This window comes from Passer domesticus, chromosome 10 (genome assembly GCF_036417665.1).
Source record: "Passer domesticus isolate bPasDom1 chromosome 10, bPasDom1.hap1, whole genome shotgun sequence".
In the NCBI taxonomy this organism is placed as follows: domain Eukaryota; kingdom Metazoa; phylum Chordata; class Aves; order Passeriformes; family Passeridae; genus Passer; species Passer domesticus.
In genome coordinates this window covers 18,288,798-18,314,328 of record NC_087483.1, presented here as the reverse complement: position 1 = coordinate 18,314,328, position 25,531 = coordinate 18,288,798, and the positions used below count along the sequence as shown (strand labels likewise).

The 25,531-nt window shown below is 38.8% G+C and overlaps 1 protein-coding gene across 9 annotated transcripts in view; it reads left to right on the top strand.

Moving 5' to 3' along the window:
• The window catches only part of PARD3B (par-3 family cell polarity regulator beta), a 531,684-nt gene that overhangs the window by 396,177 nt on the left and 109,976 nt on the right, over positions 1–25,531 (top strand). The gene's annotated exons all lie outside the window — the stretch shown is intronic.

The following is a 25,531-nucleotide window of genomic DNA, read 5'->3' as shown; positions in this document are numbered from 1 at the left end:
GATCATGTGGTTCCTTATGGCACTGAACACTTAACATTGGCTTTAGGACACAATTGGTGTTTCTTGTCATGCTGTATTGTAGACAGTTCTCATATATACAAAACCCACAATTAATTGCTTAGGCAAGGATACATTTGAATAGTAACCTAAGAAATGCAGCTGCAAGATCATTCACTGATCATGGTCTTCATTAGGACATAGTATGTATGAGCTTGTCTTAAAACTTTCTGTCACTATGTTCTCTAGAGTAAGATTGCTTGTGTTATATTAACATGGAAGGTTCTAGCTGTTTTTCTTCCATGTATCAACAATTGTCCTACAACTTTTGAACACTGTGGAAACACTGTCAAAAATACACAGGCGTGCCAGATGTGCATGATTTCAACAGTTGTTAGGGTTCATAAGATGTACCTGGCTATACCAGTCTGCTTTCAAATGGGCTCTTCAGGAACAGAGGAGGTGTCTACACACACTTGTGCATTGCACATGTATTTGTGTTCATACTGTTTAAGGAAATAGGACTTGACATGGAAGGGTAGTCAAAAATGGAATAATTAGGAGGGTGACTTCAAAAACTATCTTGTGTGTCTTAAGCTTTATATCTCTTTTTATTCTTCTTTAGCATGAGTAGAAAAGAGGAGGAGAATGGCACAGAGGTCTGACAAAAGGATAAGTATTGCTTAATGTATCAAAGATATATAGCAGATTCCAAGTTTGAATTGTAAAGTCTTACAGGGTATTATATCTGAGCCAGAAAGAACATGGGATGACATTAGAATCCAAACAAGCTATTGTAGTTGACAGAAATTATGATAATGGTCAAGATGCAAAGCTGGGAACAACAGCTTACCACTTGTTGTGATTCCCTCTTTCAGAATATGTTCCATATTTTGGTAGTACACAAGGTTTATACATCTGCTGTTTCCATAACCTTGTCTTTGGTTTAGATTGATAGTCTTCCCAGCTGACAGTGTTAATAATATTTATCTGTATGGCAGCACAGAATGGGAATTTTTATCCTACACCACTGAAAATCTCTACAAAACGACAAAGTTGGAAGCATCATGTTGTAATAAAGAGAGAAGAAGTAGGTAAGAAGTAACAGTTCAGCTGGGAGGTTTTTAGAGGTTCTGTGTCCTTGTTGGTATTTGTTTACAGGATTTATAAAACTTGAAAAGAAATTCCTTCCTGAAAAGGTGAGAGTATTAGGGAATACTAGCCACAATAGAAGTGAAAGAAGGCTGCAGACCTGTAAGGTAGAGCTTGAACAAGAGCAACCAGTGTGCGTTTATGAAATAATTGGGGACCATATGTCCTGGGCAGGATGAGCAAATCCAGGCTGGTATTTTTTCAGACAGAAACTGGCACATATGACTTGAAAAACAAAACCAATTGATCTGAATGTTTTTTAAAAGAAATAATAGGGAACTAATAGCGGAATTTAGAGCAGATCAAATACCAACTAAATATTCGATTCAAGAGGTGTTTTTTTCAAACTGGAGTCTTGTACTGATATGACAGGTGAATGTTAGGAGGGATGAAGGAGGTTTGAATGATAAGTATTTTAGCAACATGGATGGAGAGAAGCATCCAGATTTTTTATGACGTTGTGGGAATAAAACTGGCATGTTTTTTTTGGTAGAACATCTGTGGAAGGAAAGAGAGAAGTTTAAGATGACAAAAGCTGTGAGCTTCTGCAGCAGGCAAGGTGGCTACTAATTCTTGGTATCTTAAGAGAAAGAAGTAGGGAGAAGTATTTAGAAACTGAGATGAGCCCAGTTTTGGACATGACGAATTTAAATTGGAAAGGGGACCTGCCACATAGGGGGTATTGGAAATGTAAACACTGTAGTGGAGCAGAAAGCTGGTGGAGAAGGAAATCTGTAGTGTGCATTTTATAGGTATGGTGGTGGTTGTGCTGTGATCCCCCATGTATGAGACCACCAAAAGGAGGAACAGCACCCTTGTTAGACTGACAGGAGAGATAAAGCCCAGGGAAAAAAGTTATGAGAGCAAGTGGCAGGGGTGAGAAGAGAAAATATATTCCAGGGACCAGGCAATGTAATGAATTTTTTCAACTAGTCTGGTCACTGCAGCCATGTGATGAATCCTACCGGGAGCTGGAACCCCCACTTTGGTATGTTCATGCTGTTTGTAGTTCCTGGGCAGCTTTATTCAGAGCTATTTCAGCTGTGCCTACATGATTCTGCTGTGCTGTGGGATGCATCCAAACAGAAAAACAGACTTGCTGAACCCATGTCAAAATTGGCTTGAGATAAGTAGGAGCTGAGCATCTGTGGTGAAAGCTCCAGGACCAGAAGGACAATGAAAAAGAGAGATCTTGCCAGAAAGCTCAGTGCTAATTAAGACACATGCATTTTCTGGTGAATGACATGGGGTCAGGTGTAAAGGACAAAAGAAAGTAGAATGTGAGGCTAAAACAGCTGCTGGAAATGTCCTGCTTGTCTTCAGTGGGATTTTTGTGCTATGCTTGCTGGATCACACATACAGCTCTAAGAAGCTTTACCTTGATAGTGGCCATGTGAGTTGGCTGGCTTCTGCTTTATAATCAATAACAAAGCATTTCAAGATATTAAAACTAAATCCAAGTATTCAGCTGTAGTACAAGAATTGTTGAGCTTTAGTCTTTTGCATCTGAGATTTTTGAACATATTGGAATTGCTACTGCATTGGTTTTTTGCCTTTTTTTTTTTAATTTAACAACAGAAAATAGCAAAGCTGTTAGCAGTTGCTAACAGATTTCACTTAGTGCCTCATCTGTTGCTCAGCTGCTATTTACTTGTAGTTCCTGGTTCTTTTTTTACACATACAAAAAGAAGAATGATTGCTTTCCTGCTAAGCTTTTGCTTGATTGAAGCTTTATTTAGGTGACTGTGATTCGGGGAGACCATCAAGAAATCATGCTTTTATTTTTGTAATCATTGTTTTTTCAAAAGACCTGTTTTTTCACTCAGTATTAACTGCAACTCTTGGCTGCAGCATATTAATGGCTGTAGCATTTGGGCAAAGCAGGTTAATGTACTGGAGGTTTGAAATGCAGATGATACGGGTTAAAGTCCCATATCCAAAGTACTATTTCACTGTGGTGCTGACTGCACAGTGCTTTCCTTGGTTGGTTTTGATGCATATATTGCCTGCCTTAGTTCTGAAGGTGTATATGTGCTGTCCAAAGAACAGCAGAAGTTGAGTCTTAACTGGTTTTGTGTAACATTGGCAGAGGGTCATTTTACATATTTTACTTTTTGATGTTTTCTGGCACATTATGCTGTCATTGTTCACTAATAACCCACCACTAGACAACAGACTGAACAGTAAATTGATGCTGTGTATCAAGAAAACAAGTACATTAAATACTTTCAGTAATGGAGCTGTGACTAAATGTATACTTCAGTCTCAGGGAAAGGCTAGTGTGTAGCATCTACACTAAATCTTTTTCAGAACAGAAATACTGAGTTCTGTGCAGAAACATTAGAGCAGCAAGATTGCACAATGCTACATTTGATTCTTGGCTCATCCATCCCTTTTCTCACATTGAGCTGACTGATTCTTTCTGGACAGCGTGAGTCTTAGAAGACTGCCGGACATCAAATGAGCTTCCCTGTACTTCTTTTTGAAGCTGTTCAGTATTTTCAGGAGAAACACTGTAGTGAAAAAGCATTTGTGGCTTTGAAAAAAGGTAGTGTGTAGTGTCATTGCATAGAACTGTCAAAAGCTCTGAGAGGAGGGCTCTGTAGACTGTTTGGAAGGGTTAATTAACCCATTGGTGTAGGGTGTTAGAAATACCTGATGCTGAACGCTAATGCAAAATGTATTGTCACTTGGGACTAAGGATGCAAAGCTGATCTAACCAAGAGGTTAATAAAATAAATTTTAAAAATATTCCTCAGTTTGCTAGGTGATGAACTCCAGATTTTAAGTTTGTGGTCTATAGTTATTGAATTGCCATGCTTTGAAAAACTATCAAAATACTGTCTTCTAACAAAGGTAGGCTTTGTGTTTCTAAATTAAATTGGCAGAAGACTGAACCTTTAAATCACCAGGGAAATGTGACCTCTGCAGTTCTGTATCCTAATCCCATAGCAGTTGTTACAGTGCTGGAGTATAATAAACATAAGTCTACGGCTCTCTCTACCTTTTCCAGATAGTGATTGTAAAAATTCTGGGCAGCCCTTTCAGTTTTATGGATATGAAGGTAAGATAGCTAATGGACTGCAGCCACACCAATGGCATTTTAATAGGTAGCTCCCCGAGGCAGAGAGCAGGAGGCTGAAGTCATAATTTTTTTGTATGGCATAAAAATCTAAGAGCAAGTATGTAATTGGTGACTTGGAGTAAAGAGTTGTGCTGAAGTGGAGAGCAGTGGGAGAGCACTCTCTCATTCAGTCTTAAATTCTAGGCTAGACTCGGGAAGAAAATACAAGCAACCTTCTTCATATACAGCAGTGCTTGTCAATTCGACTGTTTCACTATAAAATATTTTAAAAATTAGTATAGGTGAGAAAATGTCTATCCCCCAGCAGTACTGCACCTCAACCATGACTTGCATATTTGTGCACAGATACATATAACTGCAAGCCCAGGAAGCAGGAATATGTATGTGTGTATTAGTTAGATTTGCTTTTTGCTCTTCAGAAAGAGTGCAATTTCCCACATAATAGTTCATCTTAAATTATTTACCTTCCATTTCACAATATGAGCCATGAATATTTTATTTTTTGTCCCTTTAATTTGCCAATTTTCCTTTGAGCTAAGTGCCTTAGTGATTTTAATTTTTCATTCTAGTTGGAAGACAGAAATGACCCTTTTTTCATTACTACTATTATAGGCCTTGCGCTCCGAATGATACTTTTTACAACCAGCACTGTTGAGCCTGTAATGGTATTGCAGAGTAGATAGCATAATATACAGATATTGACTTCCATTAAGTATGGCACTATGATAACTTATGGAGAGATTTTTTTTTCTACTCTGTTGCCTTTAGAAGTTGAGTGTTGTAGAAGAAAAGGTAGCAGTAGGTGAAGAAGGAGCAAATAATAAAGATGTGACTTGTTGGAGAGAAGTGGTGTATATAACTTTTTCATATATTTATCTGTTTATGATGCTGGAAATCAGTATGGACATTGATAGATAAAAAAACCCCACAACTAGATTAAATTATGTTTTAATTAGGCTAGAGTTATTTTCGATTTTTTTGTTCTCAGTTGCAAAATGATCTGAGAGGGATGATGTGTATTTGAAAGACAGCATCAGTTAATGAGGCAGATGAGTTATTTAGAGGCCTTGATTTCCTTTTGCACAATAAAATTTTCATTTAGGTAAATTGGTAAATAAAACTCCACTTTCCTTTAAAGAGCATAAGAACATGAGAGAGAGGCTATATCTAGTCAATTTAATATATCTCAAATTTGTCAAGTATTTTAAACTAAAAAACCAAGCAAGCATTTCGTTTTACATGTATGACTTTTTCTTTTCCTCCACCATATTAATTCCTCCTTGGCTGCATTCATAGTCAGACTAAAGAAGGGAAAATAAGGGGGTTTTGTACTAAAGATGATCATGCAGACTGCCTACTAAAGGCTGATTTGTTTAATTAAGCATCTGTTCTCCCCTTAATATGCATGCATAAATCTCATTAACGTTAGATGTATGCAAGTGCAGTGAAGAATAGACCCCTCACTCTCATTACTGAACTTGGATAACAAGATTTATATTTACTTAACAGATCAGAGCAGAAAGTTCCCTCTGACTATTTAAAAGGACTTGAAATTGCAAACTGTTTGTAAGGAGCATGCTTTTTGTGAAAAACTTGCATGTTCACTTCAAGTTGAAATATCATTATTCAAGTCATTACTAAGCAAAAGGAAAAAAAAAGGCAGCGTGCTTTGTCTGTGAGGATTAACTTTAAATTCTACTTTAATGGATACTTGCCTATTTAATATTGACCTCTGTGCATGCCACAACTGCTAAAAGCAAACTCCAGGTATTTTCTGGAGGTAGCATATTTCTTCTAAGTGTCTGCCTCTAATCTCCCAAGAAATGTGTTCTGCAAGAAGAGTCCTAGAAAGCAAAGTGTATTCTTGGGGAACACTGCAGCACTGCGTTCATCCATCCTTCACTAGAGTTGGCTGTTCCTTGCTCCAAAATTCTCCTAAAATCTAGCTGAGGATAAAGCTTGAATTCCATGTTTTCTGTATAACTTGTGGGACATTGGGTATTTCTGTAGGTAGTACAGATGCATTATGGTTAAAGGTCCTACAGGGTTTAAAGTCATACCCACAAAAATTTGAATTAAGGCTTCCTCTGCTGCATTTTAACCAATAAATACAAAGTTTTCCTCAGGAATACAATGCAGGGTATAAGTTCTACCTTAATAACAAAAGAAACAGCAGGTTTTTGCCGATTTTCTGAATCAGTAGTTCTTGTAACATGACCATGGTAAATGGAGGGGTTAGGAGGAGAGACAACAATTAACAGAGAAATGATACAGAAGGGGACTCCTGACAGATTCCTTAACTACAGAGTGCTGCTGGATGCTGGTTTAATGGGTACTGCCGTTAACAGCCATCTGTAGAGAAAATTGAATATACTCATCTCACTGAATTATGATTTATGCCACACAACGCAGTCAAACCAAAGTAATATTTATATTATAGTGCAGAGTCATTGATTAAATACACATGGCATCTCAAATCCAGTTGACATTTTAAGTCGAAATGATTGCAGACATGTGGTCATTTATTTAACTATTACTTTAAAAAATGTGTCTCTGCTTGTTATTAATAGAAGAAAGTCAGACCTGACCAATATTTCAATAGGCTGACCTTTTGTTTTGCTGACATATAAAAGGAACAAAGCTCCTTTTGGGGTAGTCACAATTTCAGAGCATATGAAGTATGCTAGCTTTAGAAAAAACCTGACCCCTTGAACTACTCTGTCTCTTTTTTCTCTTTTTTATTTCCACATCAGATTTTGAAAGAAAATGAAGAAGAGATGGTTTAGGAGATAGGAAAAGTTTTAGGTTTGGGGTTAGATAGGAAAAGGTTTAGGAGATACTGTGAGAGAGAGGCTTTGTTTCAAATGCCTGCTCTGCTGCTGATTTCTTGAGAATCACTGGTTTACTCTGTTGCTCTGAGCCTTCGTTTTTACACCAAAATTATCCTCTGTGCTTGTAAAAAATGAAAATAACATTTCCCTGCTTTATATTACCATTGTTCAGCTAAACATGTTAAATACATTTAAAAACCACTCTGGTTACTCCTGTAACAGTGTAGCAAGCAAATCGTTTTATTCTTGAGAAAATTAGAAAGCAGTAAGCTTCCATATGACTTTCTCAAACTAATTTTCCTCTCTATACCCATTCTCACTGCTGCTAGTGCATGTGATGGCGAGCTGGGGTTTCCTTCTTTCTCTACTACCTCCTAGCTACAGATGCTCTCACCTTTAGAAGTGCTTTTTGGAATATAATGCCTCAGAATTAAAGCTGGCTTTCTATCTTTTACCCTGATTTTTATGTTGTCTTGGAAAAAAATTGTTCCAAATTTGCCGTGGGCAAACTATCTTTTTCCTCTGCAAATTAGTCCTTTTGTTGGCCTTCCTCTGTCATCATGAAGACTGGCAGCATCTTCCCCCTTTCAGAAAAGTCCTATATGGGATGTCATGTTTTCATGAACCACAAGTCCACTCAGTGTGGGGCAGTGTCTAAAATTTGCTGACTTGCCACACAGCCCACTGAAGACATGACCACAAAGAAATTTCTTCCCTTTCTGCTTGGACTAGTGTTGCTTCCAGATTATGGGAGTCTCTCTTGAGGCTCACGCTGCTGGCTCCTGGTTCTGAGTGCTCCCACCTACCCGTGCCAGCTCCAGCTCTGTTCCCTTCCCACTCTGGCCAGTGTGGTCACCTGATGTGAGCAGCCAGGAGCACTCACACCAGCCTGTCCCAGCAGCACTTTGCCTTCTACTGCAACATTTGCAGTGGGTCTGGGCATAAAGTGTTTTACACAGCTTTCAACTTCCCTGCTGCAAACCATCCATGTGCACTGAGCACTGGCACAGCCAAGTGAAGGATGAAGAAAGGCTTTACATCCTTTCTACCCAGCTCCTGCTTTCCATCTCTGTCCAGAAACAGAGTGAAAAGCTCTTTACAGCTTCCTGCTCTGCAGCGCATTTGGTCGTGTCCCATTCACTTCCACCTCTCCTCGTTTCTTTGGATGTGAATGCAAAGGTGCAGGATTGTTCCTTACCCAGCAGTTCCAGCTCATTCAGCTGTTAACTTAGCAGGTAATTGGTGTTCCTGTCAGCTCCAACCCTTCATCCTGGACAATGTTTGTCACCAGGTTTCTGCCTTTGTTACTTTCTCCTCTCTCTACCCCACTCTGCAGCCTTGTCCTGGTTGTCACCCAGCTTATGCAGAGCCTCGAGTCATAAGGCCAGCAGAGTTCCTTAGCTTGGGCTCTGCCCTCAGTTGGAGTTGCTTCTACTCTGCACTTTGTCATGAGCAGCAACTGCTCTGATTTCTCAGAGGTCACAATGCTGTTTGGCATTTACCATACCAGGTAATCATGCTATCAAGTGCTCCCCTTGCAAAAATATTTACATTCAAAGAATTTTCCCCTGCTTGCTTCCTTTATTCAGTGAAAATGACATATCCAGGAACCTGGCTTGGCCCTAGTGCATGTGAGAGAATTTGATCTTGAAGAGGTCTTGGAATAATTCTTAGGAGTGAAAATAAAGAGGTCATCTTCTTTTTCCCTTTCTGTTCTTTCAACTTCCCACCTTTTGTTGTGTTGTGGAGAAGAAACAGTAAAGAATGAATTAAAAAGTAACCAGGGTAAATATAAAATGTTATCCAAATGCAGACATCAAAAAACCTGTCCCCTTCTCTGTGTTAAAAATTCTGTCTGTGTGTATATTTAGTACAAGATACATGAGCCACTAAGTATCAGCTCTTTAGCATTTGACTCCAGTATTGGGTTTGAAGTAATGAAGTGTGTGCCTGTGCCATTCATTGTCCCTTATTTGAAAGCAGTGAATACCTGGCCCCACACTAACCCCAGATTATCATCAGGTTGGTTGGTAGTAATGTGTAAATAGAATTGTAAAGCTATCATCTGGTGACAGAAGGCCACTATTGTTGTTTGCTATTTTCCTTCTAGCCAAAGAAATCTAGTGAGTAATGAGTCAGGCACTGTTCATTCTACCTGTCATCTTTGTGTTTAGCTTTTTATCCCCTGATGTGGAAATCTGTATTACAGTAGCTCAGTATAACAGACATCCTAATGTTCTGGTTTTAATTAAAATTAGATTGAGGAAATAAACAATTCAAAGACGTTAGCTTTCCTTTTTATGTCCACCCCCACCCCCTGTAAATACGCTTTCCATATCCTCTTCTGTGGTTGGAAGTGTTTGTTTTCACTCACACATTCTTGTTCTTGGATTGCTCAGCCTCCCAAACAGACAGCTTCCCTGACAGACAGCAAGGAAGGACGCTCAAGAAAGCTCACTTTTATTCATTTAGTCTTTTTAGCAATTCATGCTTTTAAATTATTGAATTTTTTTGTCTGTTTGGTTTGATACAGGCTACAGTGTAAAATACAAGTTTTTAAATAAATCTTTGTCAAAATGAAGATTTCACAAAACCAAACTGCACTGCTGAGAAAAAATTTCCACAATACAGCTGCAGTTTAATTTTAGTGACTGTATGTGTGTATAGATATACCAGAGAGTTAGTTACTCAAAAATAAATTAGCAAATATTTCTTTCCTTTAAAACAGCAGATTATCATGATTGTAAGTACTGCAATAGGTTAATGTACCTCTTCATCTCTGAAGACCTCTGCCTCATCTCTTTTGTAATTAATTCCTACTTAGGCTATTTTAGCTTGGTTGTCATTTGTAGCTTCCCAAACCATCAGTCATCTGCAGCAGTGGAGGGTGCTGTAGGCAGGATCAGGCAGAGCTCCAGGAGCTCCAGGCTGAAATGGCTTGGGAAGATAGGAAGAGAAATTTCTAGGTATAGATTTGCTTTGAATCCTCTCTGCCTATAGCAGTAGTGTACGCTGCTCTCTCCCTCCATGGCAGATGTTTGCTAGTTTCAGTAAGTGCACAGTGCAAAGTGTATTTACCTATGTGCTGACACTGGTCTGTAAGGCCGCTCTGAAAACCTCTAAATCCTCTGGTGCTGCTCCTCCAAACTGCACAGTTTGGTGACTTGCCTGGGAAGTCTGTGCACCCAGTGAGTAGGGAAAACTGATTTGGCAATGTGACCGTGCTAATTCCGAGTGAATAACTGGCTTTAGTTCTCCAGTGCTGAAATTAAGTGAATTTTGGGTTATTGCATCTCCTGCATGGAAAATACTGTTTAAAATCTGTGTCTTAGAGATACTTGAGTATTTTACAAAGACTTACATGTTTCTGGTATGCTTGGAGGAGAGGAAGGAAGCCACTCATACAAAATATATATTCTAGTGGTCTAATTGGAAACTCACCAAATTTTAGACTGTCTAAAATATGCTAACAAACTTATTCCAATAAAAGTATATTTATTTAGTTCATCCCTAACATTTATTCTGGTTTAAATACCAGCTTCCTCTGTCTTGTGGGGATATTGAGATTGGAGAGAGTGAGTTTAATTTATTTTTTTTGTTTTAGGCTAGTGTTTAAAGAAATTGAAATATGGTATTCCTGTCATAGTGGGGAAAAAGGATCACTGCTGGCCCTAGATCTCCTGTGGAAAACTTACATTATACTGTAAACTGCTGTTCATGCACTTGTATGGAATTGAAAGTGGAGCACAGACAAAATGATCTTTCACTAGGGAAGATTAAAAAGAAGGAAAAAAAAATTAACTGATTCCTCTAGAGTAGGGGATGAAAAAATGAGGATTCAGGTTCAGAATAAGTGAGTAGTTAAGATTTGCCTGAGTGTTAAGGCCTCAATCCAGCAGAATAAAGCAATAGACTGCAAGTCTATTATATGTGCTTCTGCTTCTTTTTTTCTATATCTTTATTAAAACAATACATTCACACCTTAGTAAAAGGCTACAGTGGAAGGCTAAAGTTAAAATACATAGGTAACTCTTTTGGGAAGTGTATTTGTTGTCTGTAAGGATGGCGTGTGAGAGTATAATTCACTCATCACATGTAGAAACTCAAAATTTTCTACCTTTTTACCTTCAACCTGTTAGCTTATTCTTTTATTTTATGGAACTCATGTGTTATCACATAAATCTTTGAAACTATTGTATATTAGTTTCTAGTATATCAAGTAAAAGGCTGTGTCTCTTTTTTGACAAACTATTTCTGTCTCTATTATAAAGAACAGCAAAAGTTTAGAAGAGGAGGTGTTTGCATACTTTAAATACTGTAGTGGATGGGAGCAAGGAGATGCTTAGGGACTACACAGGCTAAAAGGAGCTTCTTTCCAGTGGAATATTCTTGTCGCATCACTGCATCTGCCTCAAGGTCACATAGGCACTCAAAGACGTTGAACCAGCCCACGCCTGGAAAAAAGCATGTTTGACAGAGTATTGTTATTAATGGCTTCATGGGACACCAAGACCATTTGTTGATCTTGGCTGTCAGTTTATTGTCTTTCTCAGTCTTTGTTTATTTTGTGTATGTCAGCCATTCACTGTGTACCTTGGGACACAAATTGCCTATAACAGATCAAATTTGCTGGTCAAAGGTTAAGTCACTCTCCTGAGGCTGTTTGCCTGAGATAGCACTGGTGTCTGTTGGCTTTGGTACCATAGTTACTGCAGTAATATTGTAATGACTTTGCACAATCATTAAAGCTCAGTAGAAAGGTCCAGTGTTCCAGGTAGAAAACAACAAATTCCTTGGTCAATTTGGGCTCTCCTTACTCGTGCAGATTTCTCTGTGAAGAATCTTATATGTTGTATTTAGAGAACGAAGGTCATTCTCCTGAAACCAGGAGAATGATTTCCATGGAAAGAAGTTCTTGTCTACAGGGGCTGACATTTTATGTTGTCCAACCATGTTTAGGCCAGCTCCATCCTTAAGTGTACACATAAGTAAATGGAAAATTATGTTGAACATCTAAGTTTCTGTTTAATATCCACCATGCAGAACAGCTACAGACCTAAACCAAGTCTACAATATAAAGGTTGATATGGAAATCTGTAATATAAATCAGAGGAAATTTCATATTTAGCATTGATCAGAGAAGGAGAAAAAATACGAGATTAAATTAGCTGCATAAAATGTTGCACTAATTTATAGGCCAAAGGGAAAAGATTGTAAATTAAGAACTGAAGTGTATGAGGTTTTCACTCTGTTTCTAAATATTGACTGAAAATGAGATTTTAAAAGCAATTAAAAATTTAAAAATTGTGGTTGTTAGCTTTCTCAAGGACCCACTTTCAAAGGCTGACCAAACAGAAGAGTGAGACCAAAATAAAAATTAGGGAAGAAGAAAAAAAATCCAGGCTGGAAAGCAGCTTAAATTGATACAGTGTCTGTATACAGATAATTGAAGCCATGAGATTTAATTAAAATTACCAAGTGGATGTTGCTATCAAGAATGAGGCAATGAGACTGAAACAGAATTTCTCTGAATGCATATGGGGAATTTCAGAAGCAAGATAAGAAAAAGAACAATTTTACTTTTGGCTATAGAGAAGGGTATTCACTGAAAAACAGCTCAAGCTGTGGGCATTTTCCAGGACCCCTGGGTACCAAATTTCAAGGATAACCAAATGCTCTATAAAAGCATGTTGTGATCAATTGTATTGAATGGCACAGAGGAGTTGCATTGAATCAACACAGATGACAATCCATTTGGCAGAGCAAAGAAAGATCGTTACAGACCTTTAATACGGCAGTTTCAGTTTTGTATCTGTCCATTTTGGAACCTGGGATTGTAATAATTGTATTGGTCTCTTGAAAAAACAAAACTTTAATAAAGTCAATATACAGTAGCAGTTCTCAAACACAGAACAAAGAAAGACAATAAAGTACAACAGCACTCAGGTTTTATAACCTCTTACTTTAGCAGAGATGCCATTTGCACATTTCAATGACAACACAAAGAGTCCAGGTGGTCAGACTGCATTTTGCATGGGCTAGCCGTGAAATTTAGGGCAGAAATGTTTACTGCTTCATGGCAAAAGAAGAAGGAATATCACTGCAGAAGTGATCATACCTGATTGCAGAAGGTGCAGCAGAAATACCAAGTGAAGCAGAGCAGAGTGATCAGAAGGAAGGGTTGGGGAACCTAAATAAGCAACAGTCATTTCAAAATACTGGAGAACATCCTGGAGTCTGTCAGTCTTCCTGAAATAAATAACAACAGATGTTCCAAACTAATATGGATTGGTCTTAAGCCACAGAAATACAAACATGTAGTGGCTTTGCGGCAAAATTCTCCAGTCAAAGCTTGCTGAACTTTGTGGAAGTCTTGTACTGGATGAGACCCCCAGAGTGTCCCTGGATACAAACGGGAGGTTGAAATGAGCCGGTGTAAAGTTGTGATTAATGCTTTTTTCCTTTGGCTTATAAGGATGCAGGAGAATTAACTCTAGTCCCAGTTCTGTGTGGACTTCGGAGTGGTGAATATTTTTTCAGACATGCTGGGGAAATCCTAGCTGGAGACAGTGAGAACTTGTAAGATCCACTTCTTCCCTGAACAGGGAACCTTAAACCAGTATATTGAAGTTCTCTGTTTCGTTCAATAACTCAATATCAGGTTTCGTTTCCTTCAGAAATATATTTTAACTGATAGTACTGAAAACTGCAGTCTAAATTTAGAGACATTTCTCCGACTCGTTTATTCTTACTGATACAGAGATGTCTGAGACCAAATTTATGTTATACCTGCATCTCTACAATTCCATTGTTTCTACTTGTGTTTCACAAGAATAATTACAGATGGAGTTTAGCCTTTGTAATTCATAAAAAAAGAACAAAATGCAGGTTTTCGAATATTATCTTTGCTGGGGTTTAGGGCTCAAATGAGAAAAAAAAATGGGAGAAACTAGGTTTATTTACTTAATATATGGCAGAATTCCCAGAAGTAGCAGATCTACTTGTGCTGTGTAGCACTTGGTGTTAGGTATGAGAGGAAACAGGCTTTTTGTCCCTGGGAATTTTTAGATATTCCTATTATATTTTGCCTGTATTCAGACAGTTGCCAAACTCAAATATTCCTATTGGGTTAATTCTATAAAAGAAAAGGGTTGGGTCAGTTAAAAATATGCTTTTTTGTTCTCACTTCTTGTTTTTAGACCCTTTTAATAAGGACTGAGATGGATATTAATGTGAAGAGCCACTTCGTTTAAAATCCCTGACTGTGAAAATACTTACTGTGAAAATACAAGAAAACTCGACAATTTAAAAAATCCATTTGTGACATTACTGAAAAAAGAGAAATTGCTTTCCAAACAAACACCCAGTAACCTCCACAGTCTGCTTGCTTAGTAAAGTGTACCATCCTAGGAAAGAGAAATGGTATTTGATAGTACTTCAGGAAAAGGCCTGTAGAGTGATTATTGTACCCAATGTTTATAATAAAAAAGTGTGTTGAAAATGATGGGACTGAAAAATGTAACTTCTTTTGTATAGTCATTGCTGCAAAATAATTTTAAAAATCTGGCTTGTGACACTTCTAGAACATGGAACAGAGCTAAAAAGAACTTTTATGTGAAATCAACTCTTGATTCCAAAAACGTCTATAGTAGTAATAATAAGCTTCTGATAAGGCACTGACTCATGGCTGTGAGGAACAGATGGTGATTGCCAGTCAACACCCAGCTGCAGCCCATGAGGGTCTGGTAGGATTTACTGTGGCATTCAGAGTGCTCTGATGAAAGTAAGAAACCTGCTCAAAGTAAAGCCAAACATCATGGGCTAATAGACATACTCATAGGAAGGCCACTCAGCAGATTCAGCTGAAAGGTTATAAGATGAAAATGAGGATTAAAGAATGATGGCAACTCTCCAGGCGTGGAGAGGGAATACTAAATGCAAAAATCGAGACATATCATTGCCCTCCTTTATGCCTCTTATTTTGTTAAAAGTGAGGCTGACACTGTGTCTTCTTTAAAGAGAAGAGGAATACTGATTTAAGGGTTCCCTCAGTAGTGCTCTTCTCTCTGGATCCCCTGAGCCCCACCCCACGTTCACCATGACATCAGTGCCCGGTTCTGCTGGGTGAGAGAAGTGCATCCACCCTCCAGTAGCCTTTCTCTGCAAAGAAATCTACCATGTAATGTGAGTGAATGAATAAAGGAAATACAGTTAGGGATAAAACAATCCCTTTTCATTCCCTTCCTTGGAGCCCCATAGCAGTAGCTTTCCAGGTTTCCCTTGCCTGTGCCAGCCAAGGATAGATTTTCTTCAAAGACTGCCCCACAAAAGTCCCAGTGCAGGACTTATTTTCTTATGTCATAACTGGCTACAGTTTGTGTCCATATACAGATGCCCTTTGCAGCTTATTTCCAAAATGAAAGTTGGCATTATACTTGTTATTGTTCAGCTGTACATAAAGTGAAACAGACTTTCAAAAATCATTTACAGAAGATTTGCTGTGACTATTGACGTTTTCTGACAACCTAATTTTTCTTGTAGACCTTCCACTCTCCTCCCACCTCTCACCACCTCCCAATTCCAACCATGCAAACAGCAGAAATGTATTTGGTAAAATGAAAAAGTTATGAATCAAACTTAGGAGGTATTTTTAATTGACCCTGGATAGGCTTTTAGAGGGAGCTGATAGAAAGGTTGCAGATGTTCTATATTAAAAAGTCTCTTTATATTAGATGATGCTGTGTCCTGCATCAAATGATTGAGTAGTCTCCTGTGGAAACATGCATTTACCCGCAGTACATTCTGAGCAGTTTCAGTTATGTACATATTTCATCTGCCACTGAATTAACTTGAAAAGTCTATGGGTAACCAGATCCCTTGGATGGAAGGGCTCGCTTGATGCTTGTTTGATAAAGAACTTTTTTTTTGATGCTAAAACTTAACAGGTTTGTTCTGAAATGAAGCCACTGATATTTCTCTTGGAACCATAGGCTGCATAGCTTAAAAGCCCAGCATGTCATGTAGAGACTTTGTTCCAGTTACGTATTTCATCGTTGTCCCCATGTAATGTAGACTGGTTTGGGGCAGGGTTTGGTTTTTAGGGTTTTTTTTTTTTTTTGTGTTGGGGTTGTTGTTGTTGTTGTGGGGGGAAAGGGAAGCAATTTGGTTATTTTTATTTTTGTTGGTGGTTTGGGGGTTTTTTTGATGGGTTTTTGGTTTTGTGGGTTTTTTTAAAAATCCTAACCAAGAATGTTATTAACCAAAACTGGCTATGTACGCATTCAGTTACACTGAAAATGGGTAATGCTATCAGAGAAAAATAGCAAGAAATTCTAGAGACTACAATTAAAAAATACTGATATTTTCAGTATTTAGAGTAAAACAGTATGAACTGGGATTGAGTTTCAGGCTAGAAAAATTTTAACTTCTAATTCAATTTGAAGCCTTTGTTACAAGCTGCCTCTTACAATATAGCTGGGAATCCATAATACTTATAGTTTCACTTGCATTATATGAAAACATGATCATTTGCCTTTAAAAAAAAAAAAAACACTTCATTTTTAATGTTGTAATCTTTTAATAATGAGTGGCTGAACTATCTCTGTAATTCATTACCCTTTCAGCTGTTAGATGAATGGGATATGTTATGGTTTGTCATTATTCTCCATGGTGGCAAGGAGAACAGACTGGGGATTTAAATCGCCTTCCTCTGCATGGGCTATAGACATGCTGATGACTTGCTGTGAGATTACATTTAGTTCCAGGATCTCTGGTGCTTCAGAGTGTAATGCATTCACTTGCTATGATGAACAAAAGCCTCTGATGGTTTATGTAGGTATACCAGGAGTGAAATGAAAGAGAAAGAGCAAAGAATGCAAGTAAAATGTTGCCTTCTTTTACAAATGACTGGTTGAGTTCAGAGGAAAAAGTAATGAATGTATGCGAGAAGGGAAACAAATATAATAGTTGAAATATTATATGGACATCTACACATGTGTGTGTAGATATATAATGTGAAATACAGTATAATCTTCACATTGTTATGTACATACTTAGGACTATACTGGCTCATTACCCATTGCATCAAGGATGCTCAAGTGTTTATTATGCTGTTTACCAAATTATAGCTATTTCCTGAACAGCCGGCCTCCGCTGAATATGCTTGTATTCTGTCCATCTTTAATAATGAAGCCTGCACTTTGGGGCAGAAACATAGTCTGGCAATGATCAGCAGGAAATAAGAGAGAAATTGGTAATCTCTTTAGCTTTACTGTTCTATGTTGTTTATTTGCCTCTCCAAGTATTCGTTTGGGGAACTTGGGCAGCAGAGGTCAGGCAGCTGAATTTCTTAGTGGATATTAGGAACTGGGCTGAAGAGCAAACAGATATGTAGTAAGCTTTTTACTGTGGGTTTTTTCAGTTGCATCTAAGATTTAGCTAGTCCACTCTGGATGGAGTGTTGTAATAATTGTAGCAAAAAATATCTACATGTCAATTTATAAATACCAGTTATTTATTTCAATTTCTGCACAGGTATGTAAAATGGATTATAGATTAATAAACACTGCTGGAAGGTAGAGGGATTCAGAAGATATTTGGTAATGTTTGAATATTACCAGTTATAGTGGTGGGACTTTTACTATTTTTCAAATGTATGAGTCAGTTACATACAATGTTCCTCATGCTTTGTAGCATTGCTCCAAAGTTTAACTTTGTAACGTCGTGCTTAATCATAAATCTGATTTTAATTCATTTTAACATTCAGAAAAATATCCTCAATGAGGTTTAAGGAAACTGTTTGGAATATAAATGTTGGCATATAATCCCTTCAGTTATTGAAAAAATAGTTCAATCAATCTCTAGGTTGGCTTTTTAGCTCAAAATGCCTTAATGTGACAGGAATGCACTATAATCTATGAAAGGAACGTCTTAATTTATCACAGAGCCCATTACTTTGAGTTATATTTTGTGCTCTGGGTATCTGTACTTAATTCTTCACAGATAACATAGAATGAAGTCTTGCCTGTGATATGTTTTAGAAAATTGAGTTTATTGTTTTCTTTTCCAAAGAAAAGAGTAGTTTCTCTTACTGTGGAGGTAAGTGCAGTGCCTTGGAAGTTTTTGAAGTGTGCTTGCAACTCTACAAAACCTACGTTCTTGAGGTCTTAACAGCCAGCTGTGGAAGCTGGGCACTTCTTTGTGGGGAGAACATATCTGGATCCTCTGCAGCTTTTGCATTCCTCCCTCCACACCACTAAGGTCAGTACTTCATACTCATTCCACATGTACTAGAGGGGCTAGTCTGGATTAAATGCTTGAGTTTGAGTTAAAAGTTCACTGAAGACAGACATGTGTTCAATGTTATTCTGTGTGTTTGGACTTCGATGAACCTCCAATTCTATTTAGAATTCTGTATGATGAAGAGTTAAATTCTGTTTTAAGGTACTTGAATCTACCCAAGACTTGCTGCCAATTTTTGTTGCTAACAGAGACGTTCTCCAGTCCCTAACTTTGTGCATCTGTATTTGATAAGGCTGGAAAATGTCTTTGATTAGGGTGAGGTTTTTCTGGAGTGGCCATTCAGAGGCAACTTTCATCTGAACTCTGATGTGTGTCATAAAGAAAGGTTTTTCACATTAGTGAAGTGCTTAATTACATTGGAGCAGCCTAGTTGCTTTGGGTTTTAGACTTATTTGGACTGTAAAAGTGAAATGTAACAAATGTTACCATCTGCTGTTGTCATCCTGCCCCCCTTCCCTCTCGGTGCCCCAACAGACTCTCTTCCTCTGTTTCATCCTTATTGTCTGATTCAAAATCTTGTCAGGGTACTTAAGGCATATAGTAGCTTCAAGGCATGAAGCAGGAGATCAGCTTTTCCCAAACAAGATTCCACACTTGTTCTGCGAATTAGGGGTTTTTACAAAGGTTAGCCAGAACTATAACAGCACATTTTTCTTCTCCTTGAAAAGTAAACTTGACACATCTGTCACATCTGAGGACTGGAAATTTCTGGCTTCATAGAGGAAAATGTGTCACTGTGGTGTATGTTGTCGGACCTAACTATCCTAGAGGTTTTTGTTCCATTTATCTCCTACACACTTTATATAATGAAGGAAGTCTCCCTAGGCATGATCAACCACAGAGAGTGAGTAAAACAGAATGGTTTCAATCAAGGTTTCTGCTAACCCAAGTTAGTTGTTACTCTTCAGTCAAAGGTGCTACCTTTCACCTTGGCAACCAGGAATAATTATTTTCTTCACAGACATTGTGTAGATTTTCACTAGCCACTGATCACAACCTTGTGCTTAAATCTGTAAGATGCTTCTTCTATTTTAGTCCTAGTGTTTGATCCCTTTTGGAAAAATAAATTCCCTGTGACCTGAATTTCTGGAGTTCTGTGATGATCTCGAATGTGAATATCTTGATAGGAAGTGCTACAGATTTCTTTTTATCAGCCAGACTGTATTCCCAGCATGTGTGTGACACAATTCCAACAAATGGGTACTGTTTTTCCTGTAGAAATCTGTCCATAGCATGAAGGATCTACCAAAATAATAGAAAAGAAAGCCTTAAAACTAATGTGCTGTCCAGTTTGTTATTACTGAATTATGTTCTAGAGCCCTAATTTCCAGGCACAATACAGAAATTTCAACCCAGCTAAAGTTATTCCAATGAGGGATGAGGAAGGCAGTGAAAAAGCATTAGTGATGTTTGTTGAAAACTGAGTTTGGTTTCCCTGAGTACCCAGCCTTGACACTGAGACTGTTTTCTAGGGAGCCTGGAGTGCTCCAAGTGGTCCGTGGTAGAGTTAAGGACCCTGGAAGCCCTGGCTTCTCCCAGCAGGGTGCAGCTGCCACAGGGTAGCAGCAATGCTGCTAGCAGGTGAGTGGGGAGAGCCTGGTTGGGTTTCCTCCCATCTCCTTGGGCAGCATCCCAGCACACTGCTCAGGGGCTGCTCTGGAAGGCTCCTTCCAAGGGTCTGGGATGCCAGGGAGCAGAAGTGCTGGTCTGCCCTGGAGCTGCAGGCTGTAAGGTCAGACTGCCTTACAGGACATCAGGTGATCTGCTAAGAGGCACGGTTGGAGGCCTTTTTTATTTCATGTTAGATTGGTGTCAGACTGGCTTTTTCATTATAAGGTGTTAAATCTCTTACAAATCTTTGTCAGATTTTTTTTTTCTTCCAGTTCTGCTGGGGTCTGTGGGGGTCTTCATGGAACCTGACAAAGCAAACAGCAACTCCACCCTAAAAATTGAACATTTAATGCATGTGCAAAAAAGAAAGGTGTAGCAAAGCTTTTTTTGGCGCTGCATAATGGTGTGGACTGTCTTTTCCTACTAAACATTCAGTGCAGGCATTTCTGATTTTTAGTGTCCTGCATTTCTGTGAGCAGGGTTCATGTGGTCAACACAGGATCCAGAAGGTAATTTACCTTGTGGTTTTAATTGAATTGTTACTACTGAGAGTAAAGCAACACTTCTCATTTGAGCAGGTACAAATAGATATTTTTTCTGCAGATATTTTTTCTGCAAAGTTTTTTCTTCCTTCCTCTTAATTTTTCTTCCAGAGCTTTTGCTTCTGGTAGTGGTTTTCTGACAATTATCAGGATGGTCCAGGAGCAAAGTATCTAGGATGAAGAGACCTTCATTTTCTATTGGGCCTTCTCTTTTTCATGCTGTATCTACCTTTCTCAGACTGGAATATCATTATAGAGGCTTGATGCCTATGGACATTTAGCTGTATTTTCTTAGCTAAGCATAAAATTAAAGACCCATTTTACCTTACCTGTGTGGGAAGAGCGAGTGAGGGGTATGCTTTATGTGCTACATGAATGTTAGTTACTCTTTGGTAAAGCAGTGACAGTAACCACACTGCTTGTCAAGAGGATTCACATTAAGGCAGGTCTGCAGCACTGATCTGGTCAAAGACTTTACTTTGCCAACAAAACATGTGTCTGTCATAGCATTCCAAGCTATTTTTATGTGTGCATGTGGCAGTGACTCTGTAATAGATCTTCCGTTATATTTCAATTCTCTTACTTTCCTTTTCTCCTTCTGTTCCAATAATGTCACCACTTGGGTTAAATTTGCACTGTGGAAAAGCTTACGTGCTAGAGGCAAGAGCTACTAAGACAAAAGAGGGTAAATAAGCAAAGGTAAAAATGTGCATTTTTAAACTTAGAGCAGCAAGGCCTAAAATGTGAGAGTTGCAAATGTAATTATGAAAATGTCAACAAATATGCAGATGTTTTATAATGGCTCTTACTGAATGAACTTGTATCCCAGCTGACTTTTTAGAGATGAGCTGTAAATTCTTTCCTTTTTTCTCCTTCTTGGGCTGCTCCATCCCACACATGCAGGTGTCACAGTATTATTTTGAAACTAGCTGTAGAGATGACCCTGGTTCTTCTCCTCGAGACTGTGTAAAGCCCACATAAACAGAATAGGGATGTGTTAGAAGCATTCATAATCATTCTGAGAGGCCTAGGACTCAGTCTGGAAATGAAGAATATGTCAAAGGTATGGAAAGCTTAATTGACGGTCTTAAAAAAAAGCCAGCAACAACTAACCTGATAAATGGCACAGACTGTTAATTAGATGTCTAAATTTACCAATTGTGTCAGGAAAATTAAGACACTGGGAACAATATGTCCCTAAGCTTCTCGCTAAACAACTGCTGTACTATTTATTTATATTTATCTGATGAAAAAGTATGTGCTGAAAGGATCACAGGCAGAAATCTCTCCTCTCTCGCTAGCCTGGAGCTCCCAGGCCTCCCTGCTCACCAGGCCTCTGTGTCCTGATATTCCCCTGTCTGAAATGATCACTGTAATATGTGGCCACAGGAAATATTAAGCTGTTAAAGAATTTTCATAGTATTTATACAAAGAGAAAACAATGGGGGACTTCTGAGGCCGGATGTTTGGTGAATACTACTTATAAATTCTTGTTTGTTTCATCAGGAATTGGGCTGGGCCCACAGTGATGAGATAAAGAGGGAATTTAGACTCTCACTTTCTATCATTTAAGTAGGTACATATTTAAGTAAGTATGTACTGCAAATTGTGGCATGTTTACATATGGATATGATTGTGTGCGTATTTAAATACATGTGTAGCTAAGTGGGCACACATTTACATCATGTCTGCATGAGGACCCTGTTGTCCTGGTCATGGAGATGCATCTCCAGCCAGCAGGCAGATCTCAGCCATGAGGAACACCATGGCTCACTTCCCATACCTCCTGACCCTGGCATTTGTGAGGATCAGGGGAGATCATCATTTCAGTGATCACTAATTGTCTCTTAATTAGAAGTAACTCCTTAAATTTCTAAGCCAGTCTACCATCCTTCCCTGTGTACCTGATACTAGACTGGGCAGGACTGACTACCTAAGAGATAATAATGATGTTTTGAAAGATAGATGTTTTGCCTCTTTCTGACACTTGGGAGTGACAACTTTCTAGATGTATTCTCCCCAGAGCCTGCTTTGGGCTAGCTGGTTTGTTTTTAATCCAGAAGGGACACGTTTGCAGCTGGCTGTGTTTCCAGAGCTGGGTGTGGAAGGTGTGTTTGCAGCTGGGTCTGTGTGCCCTGCTGATGGTGCCAGTCACTGTCCGCAGCCTCCCGTGAGCTTGGCTGCAGTCCTGCTCTCCTCTGCTTGCACATCAAGTGCTGCTGTGCCAGCCCTGATTTCTGCAGTGCTGAGCCATGGCTGGAGCTGTGCAGAACGACTTGAGAGATGGGTCAGGCAGGTGGTGGTTTGAATCCTTTGAAGGGAAGGTCAAGTGCTTAATGCAAGCTTCAATAAGAGGATAATAATAATTAGAACTCATAAGAGTTACTGGTTGCAGATCCAAGATGTCAAGGGGGAGATATTTGGATTATAGGGATAGGAAAGATTTGAATGTTGGTTTTTAGGTTTCTTTTTTTTTTTTTTGCAAATGTAGCAGTGAGCAAGCACAGTGATATCTGAGATAGCTGGGAGTAAAGTGTTCATAGGACAGCCTTAGGAGAGAGGTCCCTGGCAGTGGCTGGTGCTGATCCCCTGTATCCAACCACAGCTGATTCTTTGCAGCTCTTGAGCAATCTACACCATCAATGAGTTGCTAACAGGAAAAAATACTAGCTAGGCTAGATTGCAGAATATAATCAAGTCTGCCTACTCTGCAGGCATTATCAAACAGAGCATTATGGTCTTCTAGATTTGTACAGGTACATTTCTGGCATTGAATAAAAGTGAAGAGATGACATTTCTGCTGTGAACCCATTCTGCCTAGGAGAAGGGTGTTGAAAAATAAAATTGGTTAGCAGCCTTGCAACATCTTTTTTCAGTGTGGTGTTGTACAAGATATAATCTTGAATGAGTGGGCATTTTTTTTTTAAGAGTTCAGATGAGAGATTCTAAGGAGCTCTTGAATTAAAAGTAGATCGGATCAAAAATGTTCTGCATGAATTTACTATATTCACTTTTTTTTTTTCAACTTTGGTGTGCCTAATTTTCTCATTGAACAAAACAAGTTCTGCTCTGCAGTTAAATGTCAGATCAAAACAATTCTGTGTATTCTGATTTCAGTTCCACTTGTTCCAATTCTGGCTGGCTTCTGACAATGGTGAGGTGAGGGGTGTGGATATTGGTGGATCAGAACGGAGTCAGCATAGCTAAAAATTGGTTAATCTCAGAGTAGCTAATACAGCTTGTTACCACAACCTTAGCATTACCTCAAGGCCTCCAGCCTTTGCCCGGAAGAAAAACTCTGGGAAAGACTTTTTGCATCCTCCTGCTTCCTTGGCTGTCCTTTGTTGCAGCATTCCAACTGGAGTTGTAGCTTTGTCACTGCCTGAAGCCTGTGGGATATCCCATTCTCCTGGTGATCAGGAGGCTTACTGACTGACCTTGTGCACAACAGTACTGTGTGCTTTTTTGCATTTAATTTGTTCTAGATGAGGGTAGGAAAACTGTAGGAAAGGCACAGTAGTGAGGATCTAGCCACGAAAAGAAACTTCATCTGTCAGTTCTTGACTTTTGGGCTTTTTGCTGTTTTGCTGATGAGACTTCTTCCCAAGCACAAAAAGAATCTGTTGCCATAGGGTCCTATGCATTTCAGTTCAGGAGCACCGATCTGTCCTTAATCACTTTTGTAGGACACTACAGGGAAAAAAAAAAAATCATTCCTGCTTTGATGTAAAAACACATGGAACAGTATGAGGATAGAATTGACAGGTTCTGCAGCTTTGGGGAAGCCACACTTTGGGCCTTTGGAAATCATGCCATGTAAGCAAAATTAAGAAGGGGTGGGAGGGACGCGTTTCACACCACTGGCAAAAACCAATTGAAAACATCAGTTTTTTCCAGCTTTGCTGGTTTTTGTGAACTTTAGAGAGTCGTGGAAATTGATACATTAACTTAATTTACATGGATTAAACTGGTTTGTTAACAGACTGGACAGATCACACAGCTTTTGTATTTAATTTGTTCTAGATGAGGGTAACAGGTAGAAGCAGTAGAAAAGGCAGAGCTGTGAGGATCCAGCCACATAAAGAAGTTTCAGCTGTCAGTTCTTGAGTTTTGTTCTGAGCTGCTGTTCTGTGAGATGGTAAACTCTGCATCTGCTGGGTGAATTAAAAAGATGGACTGGAATGAAATAGACTTTTCTCTTTTGGCCTTGCTTCAGGAAAATGAACATTCCTTAGGATAGGCTGTGATTGGAATCACAATGACATGGAAAGCATGGCTTGAGCTTGTCTCCTAGGCGGTGCTTAAATTCAGGGAGCAGCTACTAGAAAAAGAAGGAATGCCCAGGTGGGGTGTTGTTCATGTCTCTGTTCGTATTTGGCTTTGACTAGTTGTGCTAGTAAGTCAAATTGGAGTGTGGTGTCAACTAAATACATTTTTAGAAGATGCTGGTAACAAACATAAAATCAACTCACAGGTCAAGATATTTAGTGCACAGCTTTTTGCTTTTTAGTCTCCATTTCACCACCTGGATATGTCTTGAGCAAGATAAGAACCTTTGGGCACCTTCATTTATTTACTTTTCCTTTTTCGTTTGTTTCAAATACCACTAGCCATATTATATAAGATGAAATTCTCACTGTCCTCCGTGTAACAAGAAAATACCCTATTTGGAACCAGTTTTCAACCAATTTGTTAAATACTAGTGATTTTTGTTAAAGATTTCCAATAGAAGCACTAGGGCATTAGCTGTCTTTTACAACTCTACTTATTTAGAGAATATGCCAGCTAATTGCTGGAGGAAGTATGTCTAACAGTACAAAAGATGTAGTTGTTAATTCCAGCTGTTGTGAGTAGACTTGAGAGGAATGGTTTTTTCCAATTGTACAGCTATTTTTTTTTTTCCAGTTACTGAAATTCAGGATCTTGGATTTGACCATGATTTCTGCTTTACATTCCTGTGTCCTGTTGCCTTTCGTCCCCCTCCCCAGGAATCGCTGGACTCTATTTGTAGT